The following is a 13,060-nucleotide window of genomic DNA, read 5'->3' as shown; positions in this document are numbered from 1 at the left end:
ATACAGTGGTTCAGTAGCTGACTCTTATAATGCGATGCTCTAACAAGAACAACGAAAGTCTGCTCTTAATTTTTTTGTGAAAAATCAACATATAGAAAACACACTGGAGAGTTATCTCACTAAAGATTTTAACACAGAAAGAAAGAGCTCACATACAGCACGTGTAGAGTTATCTTATTTGTTTTATGCAGACATCCGAAGCGAGCCGTGAATCCCCCTAGCAGCCTCAGACAAGGCTGTATCTCACAGCATTGATCAAGTCATTAAACAGTCAGTGGAGTGTTGTTTATCATGGTTATTCCGTTAATAAAGGGTACCATTTTTATTGTGTGGCGAGGCCGAGGTGTCAGTTGCAGAGGGTCCTGTTACGCCGGCCCGGAGGTGGAGGCCGAGTAAAGCGTGGCGGAGGAAGAGTGCTTCGTCATCCGGTGAACGGTCGACGCACCGCTATCTTGTTATGGGACACCTATTCGATCGTTTATCTCATCATGTTCTGCTTCAGTGACTCCTTGTCAAGATGGATACTACTTCTACACTCTTTGATTTATGGTTTTGCAGCTGCACTCTTTACAGTAGCCTACTTCCGAGAGTGATGTAGGAAGTTTCACGTGGATGACATTATCCACAATGACAACTGGAAGGACATAGAATATTTTGGGCAATTGCTTGACTTCCCCGAGACTGGTAGGTCACCTCAGAGAAGTTGTCTTACCGACAATATCTTCACATTGCAACTACATTGTTACAGTATGATTAAGGTAAGTGAGAGATCATGATTATGATAAACAATGTTTATGGTCTGATAATGGTTAATATGCCTGTGTGCCCTAAAGCTCCCTCCAGCCTATACAATTCTGACATCAGAATTTGGGGTCACTGCTTATCCAATTTGGTTGGTAGGTGCCGAGTTGGGAAACCAGAAGCATCAGTATTTGACCAAAACTAGTCCACCCCTGGCACTATTTTGCAGGGGCACAGTCGCTGCTGTCTTGGCTTTGCGCCGTCCAAGACGATTGCAGTTGTTTTGAAGAAACAAAACCAAGCCAGAGTAATTTTTTTATGGCTTCACGTCTGCCGACAGCTGTGGAGACATTATATTTTCGGGCTGTCTGTGTGTACGCGATATCTCGAGAACACCTTGAGGGAATTTCATCAAATTTGGGCACAAACATCCAATAGGACTCAAGGATGAATTGATTAGGCTTGTTGATCAGGGGTCGTATCCAGAAGAGTGCACGGAGTTGCCCCAAGTTGTTTGAGTTTGGGGTTTATTTTGATCTCATTGAGTATTCGGACACAGGAGAGCTCCTGCTGACTGGTTGTACTGTGAGATCCAGCAGGGTGATTGTTGCAGAACTGTGTCTCTGTCCTGGAATCAATTCAGGAAAGACAAGAAAGATCAGTAATGAATTTCCTGTAGCTGTATCTGTTTAAAAGGCAGAGCCACACCTGAATTTCCCAAAGGCACCGCCAATGCACTACATAGTTTCTCCACTTTTTTCAGATCACTATCCAGGTACACTGTATCTCCTAAGTTTAGAGGACTTGAGAGTTAAGCAACTTCCAGCAAAGACCATTAGATTTCTGAAATAGACCGCACGCTGCTGGCAGAAGGTGGTGAGGTCTCAGGCTCAAATCAGGGAGATTCATCGATATAGAGGCCTAGGGGACTTCCACTCAGGGCTGTCAGACAGATCGCAGCCAATTATAGAGCTTTTTTCAAATTATCTCTGAGTCCTAAACATCCCCATGCTCTGTCAGAGCTGGCACTAGCTGCAGTGGCTAATGGCTGCTGGCAGCAAGGGCACTTGTTTAACCCATCAGCAAAAGCTACTCAGGGGGGCTGATTATGCTTGTTTGCATTTGTCTTCTTTTTCTTTTCCTTGCGGGATAAAATTAGAGGGAACCACAATGCAGACATATCACGGGTGTCATGACAGGATACAGACTGCTGAGCTAAAGATTACAATGTCAAGTCCAACTGATGGCAGAGGCAGCGGGTGTAGAAATTAAAAGGAGGAAGTAAATTATTTACTCGCTCCAGTGGTCGTTGTGCAAAGTGACAGCAGTGCAAATACCTGTACACCTTAATTTTCCCTTTTGTTCCTTCACTGAGCGTTGAGTTTTTCCTGCAGGCTTGGAGAGCGATTCAGTTGCAATCTTTTTGAGAAAAACAGATTATGTGCACTCTATTAACCTTTTCAGTACTTTGGTCTTTTACTGTACACTTTATGAATATCAATGCTGCATCTTAGCCCCATGTTTGCCTTTTATCGCAGTTTTCAACTGTAATGGATGTCGAGGCACAATAGAAAAATGACTCCAGTTCGCTGTGCAAAGGTTCTTTTGTTGTAAGCGACTGATGGAAAGAGGGTGTCTGCAGGGTAGAAATGAAATGTTTTGCTTGGCAACTAAAGTCAAGTCAGCTGTTTCATGGCACATCTGCTTCACATGGAGTCTTAAGTTTGGTGCGGTGCCAATAGAAATGAGTTGGTTTTGGCTGTTGGATGGAAAATGTGTCACTGTTGTTTTAGTTCAACACCACTGTGCATGCAGTTGTTTAATTTCAGATGAATTGCCATTTTTAATCACATTGTTTTGTAGTGTTTGGCTCTTGTTATCATCGCCGAGGAGTGTTATTAGTGAAGGGCTGGTGGCTGGCAAAACTGCTCATCATTCTTAATGGATGATATGCAAATTGGATTTCTGAGACTTTGTTTGTTCGCATGTTCACTCTTCTCTGAATATTCTCCAACTGTGACAGTTTATTTTCACTTTGAGGAATATTCTTCAGACTAGACTGGAAAGATTACATTTTTTTTGTCAAATAATTTTCTCAACCCAGTCACAGAATAATTGTTGGCAATGGACATTTCAGCAAACCATGGATATGTTGAAACTTTACCTTTTCTTTATGTTGCAACTTGACATTTCAGTTTCAATTGTATGTTGTGACAACGCTGTGTTTATGATGGTTAGGTTTAGGAAACCTTGGCTTACCTGATGCCACAACACGGCTGGTAATTGTCTACACTAGAGCCCTAACGCCAATCTGCTGGCTGATATTAATTGGCTAATATTGGCCTATCACAGATATATAAGATATGAAAACCTCTTTTATAGAGACTATAATGCAGAAAAGCATGCCTTGGGTGATTTATAATTATCAAATTCCAAGTGAAGTTTGCTGTTTCAGTGCACTAATGTCATTTTGGACAATAAAGTTTATTGTTAAACTTTAAAATATTCTGCCTCCATTACATATCCGTCTCACCAAGCTGTCACACGCACACCACCATCACCTCTTCCTCCTCCTTCTGACATGACAGTCAGCTCATAAACATGATACGAGGGGTATTGTACAGATGTTGAGGTGATACGTGTAGAACGTTCATATTTAACATATCGCGTTTGCAGAAATGTACAATGCCAACATTTAATCTGGCAACTGGGCTGCAAAAACTGATAAATGCAAACAAATGATGCACTCAAAGCAAAAAAGAGTGTGTCTCAATTCCATACTAATTGTACAGTATAAACTATAGACGTATACTAACTGTCATATTTAATTTTTCTTTGAGTTGGCATAAAAGTATTTGATGTTCTTTGTACTCAACATAATACTTTTTATGGCATAACACACTGTTTGATAAGATGTTCTTGGAGTTGACACACCACCATCCACAATTTGTTATCATGTTTTGCAGCTGTGAGTGTCTCCTATTATTTCTTTTGTGAATTGCAATGTGGGAAAATAGTCCACACACACACACACACACACACACACACACACACACACACATCAACCATTTGAGAATGCATGCTGACTTCTTTGATTGTACATAATTTAAGTTTAAACACGGCAAATCATTTTTAAATTAGAATGGACTGTGGAATTGGGACACAGCTGTAAATTCCAGTGATTGCCTTAAATTGAAAACACCTGAGGATGGGGGTCACATGGGAGGATAAAGGCTTAAATACCACCTGTGTCGCTTCTGAATGATGCTGACTTGATGTAGAAAGGTCTGTTTTTTAAATCCTTGAAATCAATTGAAGAAGCAGTTGTCCATATTTTTGGGTGGGGACCGTCATTCCCCCCTAATAAAATCAGACAAAACAACCAGAAATTATGTGTCAGTTTGCCATCTTATAATCAAGTCTTTGAGATGGATGATGAGATATTTGAGAAACTTCCAACAGATTAAACCTCTGAGGTCTGGTGACGGAAGATCCTCACTCACATTTCCTGTATTGATAATGTGCAGCTGCACTACAGCAACTAATTGGGTGCAACAGAAGTTTCATTATTGCTCTGACTCATAATAGCCCGGGCAGCAGTGCTGCTGACCTTTATTCAGAGAACACTGGTGAAGGACTTTCTCGCTGTGTTTCCTCTCGACGTGCCTCCCTCTTGGTGTTTCTTTAACTTTTACCCACTCTGGCGCTTCCACTGGAGACTGACGCTGACAGACGGGATGAGACGCTATTTTCCCGACCATCCTTCTCCTGCTAGATAATTCATTTTAAAAATAACTTAGCATTAATTCCTCGTGGTCCTGCCATCTGGCTATTATCTTTACAAGTGGTGGGCAGAACTGAACAGCAGGCATACGTTTTTTTGTTTTTTTCATTTCAACGAATGATTCCTGTGGATCTTTGGGACGCTGTCACACACTTAATTTAGTGTTTGAAGGTTAATTTAATGACAAATGCACCCTTATTTATACCGCTGACCTCCATTATGAAGCAAATGTGGACATTTGACATTGATGGGAGTGTGTCAGTATTTCTGACTCCTGAGAAGGCGCTATATTACCAGGTGCTATTATGTAAAATAGGCTATTAAAGCTAATACGTGATCAGCCTTCTTTCCTATCCACAAGACTTATGATGTGCTGATCAGACCTCATGACCATCACATAGCCCTCCCTTATACCCACACCCCGCATTACACGTGTCACATTTATCACTACCACTGAGCCATTTAGCTTCACAATCACCTCTCCATCTACTATTTCCCAGGATCATGTACAAACAAATTGCACTGGAGCCTCCATGAAGCTCAGGACAAATGGGATGGCTCGAGCGCCTATAGAGGCAGAGGATGCCAACATTGACTTTTAATTTGAGGAGTGGGTGGCGAACAAAAAAAAAATAGATAGATTTCAGGTTGGCTTCAATCCCTTGGTGTTGATCACCGCTCTGTGCTTTAAGATGAGATAGCATAAGGAAGACAGCAGCGGCATGAGGAGGAGGAGGTGTGTGGTAAAAATAGAATTAAAGATCTCCCTAGAGGACTAAAATTTGCAAAACTGCCACAATTTACTCCCTGCACATTTCCAAGAAATCACATGGAAATAGTAGCAGCAGATATCTTTATTTCTCGATCAATATGTCATTAGGTGTACCTACAACGGTCATTTGTTGGAAATTGCTTCATTCCCCTAACAATAAAGTAATTTCGGCCAGAATTAATGAAAAAATATATACTCAATACCCACTGCAAGCATTCTACTGTAACCAAATAGATTTTGCAGTCTAGTGAGCATCATCTAACTCCTTACAGCCTTATGTTTGAGAATTATGCCTGAAAATTTGATGAGAGTAGCTACGCAGGTGTTTGCAATCGACATAAAACAATCGTTTTCTTTGACTGAGACTTTCAAAGCAACAGCAAGTTGGGGGGAAAAAATGCTGACAGCTCAGAAGATCCTGAGAGGAAACAGGTGGCTTTTAGATGATGACTCAGATGGAAGAAGTGAAATAAGGCTGCAAAAACTTGGAGCTGCACTGAAGCTACGATGCTGTGCTGAGTGTCGGAGAAGAATCACTTGCTGTTAAAGGGAAAGCTAGGTGGCCAATGAGCTGACTGTTCTTGTAAGCGGTTTTTGTTGAAGCTGTGCTAACAGCAGCTAAACTGAAATATTTTTTCACCTACTGGATACTTTAGTTTATGACCAACACCTGCAAAACTAATGACATTCCCATCACCCTCAGCTGTACTTTTTTGTTTAGCAATAATTAGTAACTGTTGACATGCTAAAGCGGATTGTGAGCTGTAGTTTCCCCTGTAAATACCCCGACCTCTTCAGCTGTTGACACCCGGCGACAATGAGCTGCTCCTGAGGATGAGTGACCCCAAGAGGAGCAGCTGCAGGACCAGGAAGGAGGCCGAATAGGTCGGTGTGTTTACTGGGGGAACTACAACTGATAACCACCGTATCAGAACCACAAGAAAAACATACATAACCAGAGCTGCACTATGAGTTAACAGTTTAAGCCAAACATAGAGAATGCAACCAACGGTGGCAAACATTCAGAGGCGGAGTGGGGCAGGTCTTGCAAAAATAACACATCATTGTGAGCCTGCTGTGTTCAATACAGTTAAACAAAGCTGCTATCATATCTGTAGCTGCCCTTAACCCCCAAATGCTCCAGGGGAACGACTCTTCCAGATGAGGGCAGCTTACAGTTGTGAATGTGTAACTACATGAGTGTGATCAGTGTGTTCCTGCAGCAAAACTTCCCTGAATAAATAAAGGTTAAAACAAAGGACAGATTTATGTTGTTTGGCAGTTACAGTAGAGCCTACACAGCTAACTGAGAGGGAGGTAAATGAGTATAGGTCAAGTTTAACATAGGCAATGTGCCCTTTTATCTTATTATGTATATGTCCCTGTTCCTGTTTGACATTTCATGATTTTCAATTAATCCTTTGTATACTGCTCAGCTGACCACATTCACCTCGCAGACTATTTCGATTAACTCCACAGAGCAGGTCGCTGGCAGCTGTGTTTATCACTTTGTCCGGAGTGAAACTTTTTTTTTTTTTTTTAGTTAAGCAGAAATGGACATCATGTTCCGTACTGAACTTTTTTCACTGCCCCAGTGCTGTTGTTGCTTGATGCTCTTTTAATAGAGATCTAGCAAAAGCCGCCCAATGGTTAAAAAAATAAAAATCTTTTGCAGTCGATATAGCAGATCTCAACGGGGACCTAAGTTTGGAAAGTAGGTTTGGAGTTGAGCACATCATCTGTGGTCTTGTTTACAAGACTCTGCAGTAAGTATTGAGAAAACAAATGGTTTGTTTTTTGAGTTTGGAAAGTCCTCACAGATATTTTTTTTTCTAGATATGTTCCAAAAAAACACACACATCCATCCAGCAATTAACAGAAAGTTGCCGTATTGACTTGAGGATGATTAAGCACCGCGGCAGACTTGATAGACAGAACATTTGGTTTTTCAAGCCTCACTGCTTTCCCCTTTCATTTCTTGAGCTGTTTTACAACCCAAACTGCCACACTGTGCTTTTTCATAATTAAACAAATATTGTATCTATTCAGACGCTGCCAATAAACAAATCAAGTCACTAATGAAAATGCTATTACATCCCTACTATGAGCCAGTGCTCCAAGGGGTGAAATATCATAAATTATATTATTTGCAGGATTGATGAGACATTGCAGAATTGTGGATTTTTGCTGAAGTAAATAATAGTTTGAAAAGCACAGCCATTGTTCTGATACAGGCAGCTTGGATCTAAAGTTTGTTTTGATTTGTAATGTGAGCTGGGCAGTATCAACATGCCCAACGTGATGGTTGGTGTGATATTGCAGGTGTTTTCTTCAGAAATGCTTCCAGAATTTCCTCGTTGTTTCACACCTCCACCTGGAAAACTGGCATGTTTCATTAATTTAATTTATTCAGGCAAAAATTAACTGATTAATCAGTGGTAGTCTCCGCAGAACAATGCAAAGTTTGCACTAGTTGAAAGCCGCTGCACTCTCAGGGTGGGACGAGGGTTGACAATTATTGATTGCGTGTGATGGAGAGCTCATTTGGAAAGGTTGGAGCCATGTTGCCCGACGGGAACTCCAGTCTTTTTTGTTTGTCTAACAAGCTGTGCAGCCACAAGTTGGTAATTTTTCTTCATTAAAAGGCGAATATTATATTTGTGATTTATGTTGAACGCACAGAAGGGTTGCACATATTACCATAAAAACTGATGCAGGGAGACAATTATTCAGCCTTAACACGCATCGCAGGTGACAGCTTTTTCCCTCCGGCCATGCATTCATGCACTCGGCTCACGGCAGACCTGTGCGAGTGTGTGCCTCAGTGTATGCTGCATATGTGCGTGTGTGTGTGTGTGTGTGTGTGTGTTATTATCTAAACAGCTCCCTGCCCGAGGGACATTTCCATCAGCTGGTAACTGAGTCATCTGACCTGTAGAATTAATCTGACTGTCCTGCTGCTGTTTTATCCAGGACTGTTACACAATATAATATTTTCTCAGTGGCTGCGTCCCAGTTCAATGTCTGGATGCTCCAGTGTCTGCTTTGCTCGACTGAATGCATCATGACGGGTCAACAATGTCTGTCCTATTTCAAATGCGTCTGAGGAGTGCAGCTCTGAATTTCCGACACAACCAGCGGATACCCTTAAACTAGTTGAATTGATTTTTGTGGCCACTTGAGGGCGGCGGAATAAGCTGACTTATAAAGTTGTTGTGGAAAACTTTTAGCAAACACATCCAGCAGTCATGGAGCATTATTATACTCTCTATCACCCACTGTTCTTTTAGCTCTGTTTTGGGAGAAGGCAAAAAATACGTGGTGCAGTTCAATTTCTTCTGCCTATGTCTGTGTTTTTCTTGCAGTTTGTTTGTAAAACGAGCTGCGGAGGTGATAAAGGGGATTGTGAGCTGTGGTTTCCCCAGTAAATACACCAACCTCTTCGGCTTTAAAACTTCAGTAACCAGTAATTGAGCTGTTCCTGAACCTTTTATAATCATGACCCTCATTAACAAGATTCCTATGGGACTAGACTGATCCCATTGTTTTCTTTTCAGATGAATACTTGTTCTCAGGTCCTGAATAGGTAAGGTTGTACAGTATTCAGAAAGCAAAACGAAGAATAAACCCAATTTTGTTTAGCCGAAATATCTTTTTTTCTACTTTTCTATCTGTTTTCCCATCTTATGATGTATGACTTTTAGGTTGGGTTGAACAATTTCTCAGGTAGAAATGGTTTTGTTGCAGATTTTATCAACACAAAAAAAACAGGAAATATCTGCCATCATACAACTTGACACGGTTTACCACTGGTATTTACATTTAACCCTGTTTGGGGGCAGTGTCCTCTGAATATTGTAAAAAATGTTAAGCTTTACATGTTAATGAGGAGCACCTGAATGCATCATTAGTTCTCTGGTTAATTCTCTATGAGGCTTGACCATCTGGCTCGAGTCCTTCAGTCTGGCTTTTAGACCCTTTGAAGGACCGCCATCAGAAGTGATGCACACCTCAAATCCCCGACAGGTAAACTTGTGCCACAAGTACTTTTAATGAGCACATGCAACAGACAACCTTTCCAAAATCCCATGCAAACCCCTCCTCACCACCTTCCCCTCTACCCACCTCTCAACACATGCTAATGAAAAGAAGTTTGTGGTATTTCTGTGGGCATCCAGATCAACATGGCATTTTGTCCCACTGAGACGGCAAAACTTGAAACACCGGGACAGTTCCTGTCTCAGAGCACCGTTGTCGAGATCCTGTCTCATCCCTGCCGCGTTCCCTCCACTCAAGCCCTCGCTGTCAGCAGTCGCCGGCTATTAATTGCACAGGGCTTCGGCTTTGGTAATTATGTTGTCAAGCGCATAAGAGTAGCAAGTGCGAATAATGTGAATAGTAAGGCGGCTGGTCTCCCTCTGCAAGGCTGATTCGTCGTGATCTCGGGGAAAAAAAAAACCCAGAAAGCAATTGAGCATGCAAAGAACATTGTCACCTCATTTGCAATCAGGAAACAGTGGAAAATAAAGAAACTATATTTTTCTCCTCGCCAGAAATAGAGCCACACAAAGAGGACGTGTCTCCTGTATTGTTTTGTTTTATACAATAAAAGGTTTTGCATCATGTTGACAAGGAAAACTGATAGTAAGGGTGTTAATTACGGTGTAGCTACTTGGTTTAATTTAACAGAGTTGTGTTTATCTGCACTTCTTCTCCAATCTCTGGGAAAAGTTTCACAGAACTTTAATGCTAATTTGTTCTCACGGGGAAGAAGTGTTCTGAATACGGAGCCGTGTTGGAGTTTCTGCCCTTGTGTTCAACACAATTAAATATTTATGTCCTGGACAAAGTGTGGTGTCTTCAGGGAGGAGTCTGCCTACCTTGTAGGTGGGAGGCTCGAATCAATGGCTGACGGTTTTCTTGAACAACGGGAGCCGCCGCAGGAGAGGCTGCCGAGGTCAGCCACGCAGCACCGCAACACTGGGAGAAGTCTTGTGATGTCATCAGGAGCTCTCGCCACAGGCGTTCCCATCTTAAAATTCAAGGGTTTTTTCAGCACGCCTGCTACAGGTTCACTGGATAAGAACCACTCAGTCATGTTGAGATAGTGGATGGAACAGACGAATGAGTTGAAAAGCATGAAATCTAAACCTTTAACCTTCTGTGGCGTGATTCTCTGAAGCTTGTGGAAGGTAAACAGACCTCCATCTAGTATTATCATGGACCAGAAGAAGTTTTTAAAAACATATAAATAAATAAACTTCTCTACTTCCAAGCTAATATCTTTTCCCATCGACTCCAAACTCTATTGGGATTCTGAGGCCGTGTGCGCTCTACTCAGTGCTGATAACACCCTCGGATTTAATAAATATTCCTTGTGTAATTTATTTTGCAGTAAAGTTTTATCTGCACAAAGCAAAAAACCTCGCCGGGTAATGCAGGATTACGGGCCCAGCGTTGCCTGTTTGTGCCCTGGAGCCTGTCGCCGGTTCAGAGATGCTGTGAGGGGATGATGGGAAGGGAGGCAGCGTGGAGGTTGGCTCGCTGCGTGAGAAGTGATCAATGGGGGCTCGGGCTTGCCAGCAAACTGCCAGGGTCAGTGTTCCCCTGAGCACTGAGAAGCATCAGCAGAGAGAGACAGAGAGAAAAAAATCCATACAACCCCACTGGTGGCCTCATTTTCTCTATTCACAAACATACACGCCTGTGTGAATTCATAGAAAATTCTATGCAAGGTCGCAAATCCCTCCTCGCCTGTGGCCCTGGCCAACACATGTAGATGAGGAGTGAGTGTGCGCAGCTGTGGTGGGCTGTCGGGGTCAGAACAGTCACCGCCAGAGGGGCCCAGAACCTCGGGGGTGGACCTGGAGGCGTGACAGTAGAGGACAAATGATGATAAACAAACAAACAAACAAACAAACGGATGCACTCGGCGCCAAAACAACACCGCGCCCCCCCCGATCCTGACCTGCACGGTATTTCCTGACTGTAACCCCGGCGCTCTGCTCAAGGCTGGGTCACTGCCAGAGTTGTTAATTCTGCGAGGCGTTGTCGGCGCCCGTAACGGAAAACCTGACCTTGACGCTGCTGAGTGAGAAACATCCCAACACCAAGAGGGAAGGATTAAAGGGAGGGAAATTGACAGAAAATGAGAGGAAGACAAAGAAAGTGAAAAAGGGGATGGGAGGGGCTCGGGGAGTTCGAGCGAGGAGGAAACGGAGAGACATAATGGAATAAGTTATGAGTAGGCAAGATGGACAGATAGAGAGCAGGGGGAGATAAATAACAGAAATGACTGCTGGGGCGGAGAGACACATCTAGGGCAGTGCTTTTTCACAGACGCAAAGTTGGGGCACAGAAAGATTAAAACGAATCTGAAAGATTATCCTATAATAAAAAGAAAAAACAGTTTGCGAGTTTGATTGAATAAATTCCAAATTTTTCTGCTAAGTCCCTTCTGTTATTGTGTTGCCATTTCCTCCCCGAGCACCCCTCGAATTGTAAAGGGAGGGCTAAATGAAACGCTGAAGGCGAAAGTCAGAAGGGAGCTTATGCTTCACAATTCTCCTTAAAATCAATTTGGATCATCAGAAAAGTCTCGCAGGCTGCGTTTTCAAGAGATAGGAAGGGGAGATGTAGAGGCAGCACAGTCTCAGGCGGGTATTTAAGAGGCAGAGGGTGCACATGAGGACGCCCCTGATCTCCAGCGTTTTATCCTTCCTTCCTATCACTTTGCTGATCAGGCAGAGATGCCCTGAAAAAAAAGCCAAAAAATATTAACTTGGAAATGTTGTAGCCTCTGTAATTATACCCAGAGTACAAGAGTGGTGGAGACACAGCACCACGTCTGTTGGACTCGCTGCAGCTTTTGTGTTGTGCGTTTACATCCTGTGCCAGTGGGGACGCATCCAGAACAAAGAATCAGCTCGATGTTTTTTTTTGGAGTGGGCTTTTTCACTCATGCTGAGAGCTTGATGAGAAGATTAATAACACGATCATATCTGTATGTTAAAAATGACGCTGCAGCCAGGAGAGCAGCCGAGGCCCGTACGTCCAAGGTCCACATTTTTACCAAACATAGGATGTGACGTTCACTTTCTAGGCTTATTAGCCAAACTGTTGACCATAGTTCAAGTCACACCACTGGACAAAGGAAGTCAGACCATCTCCATCCGTGGTCTTGGCGACAAAAACAGGTATTTTAAGCCCAAGCATGATCGTTTCCTAACCCTAACCGAGTGGTTTTTGTGCCTCAACCTAACCAGAACATGAACACAACGTTGTGACGAGAGAAACAGAAGATTCAACCTAAACAAAGTTGCAACATAAACAGTTTTAACTTGTTTGTGATTTTGCAGAAACGTTCTTAGCTAACGAATATTATTCTGGCATTTGGGTTGAGGAGAAGCTTAGCTTAGCTTAGCATAGTGGAGGGCGGGGGGCAGCTATGTATGCGGTTCCAACATTTGCAAAAACAAATTCATGAAGTCGTGAACAGCTGATTAGCTATCATGCCTGCTCGAGCCTGTAAAGTTATGTACCCATCAGGTTACTCCTAAAAACAGCTCTGAGTCAAGTTGGAGCCCTTTAGCAGCTTGTATCACGTAACTCACAGCCACTAAAATGTATGTAGGAGGTGCCATTATCTTTTTATAGCAAATAGCTGTTTGCTGCTACATTAATGTTTAAAATCTCATATATGGAACCTTTAAATCTTACACATGGACCTGGAAAGTGGTTGGAAAGTAAGGATACCATCTGTT

Source organism: Pagrus major, chromosome 14 (assembly GCF_040436345.1).
Source record: "Pagrus major chromosome 14, Pma_NU_1.0".
NCBI classification, from domain to species: Eukaryota; Metazoa; Chordata; class Actinopteri; order Spariformes; family Sparidae; genus Pagrus; species Pagrus major.
Note: the sequence above shows the minus strand (reverse complement) of the source record.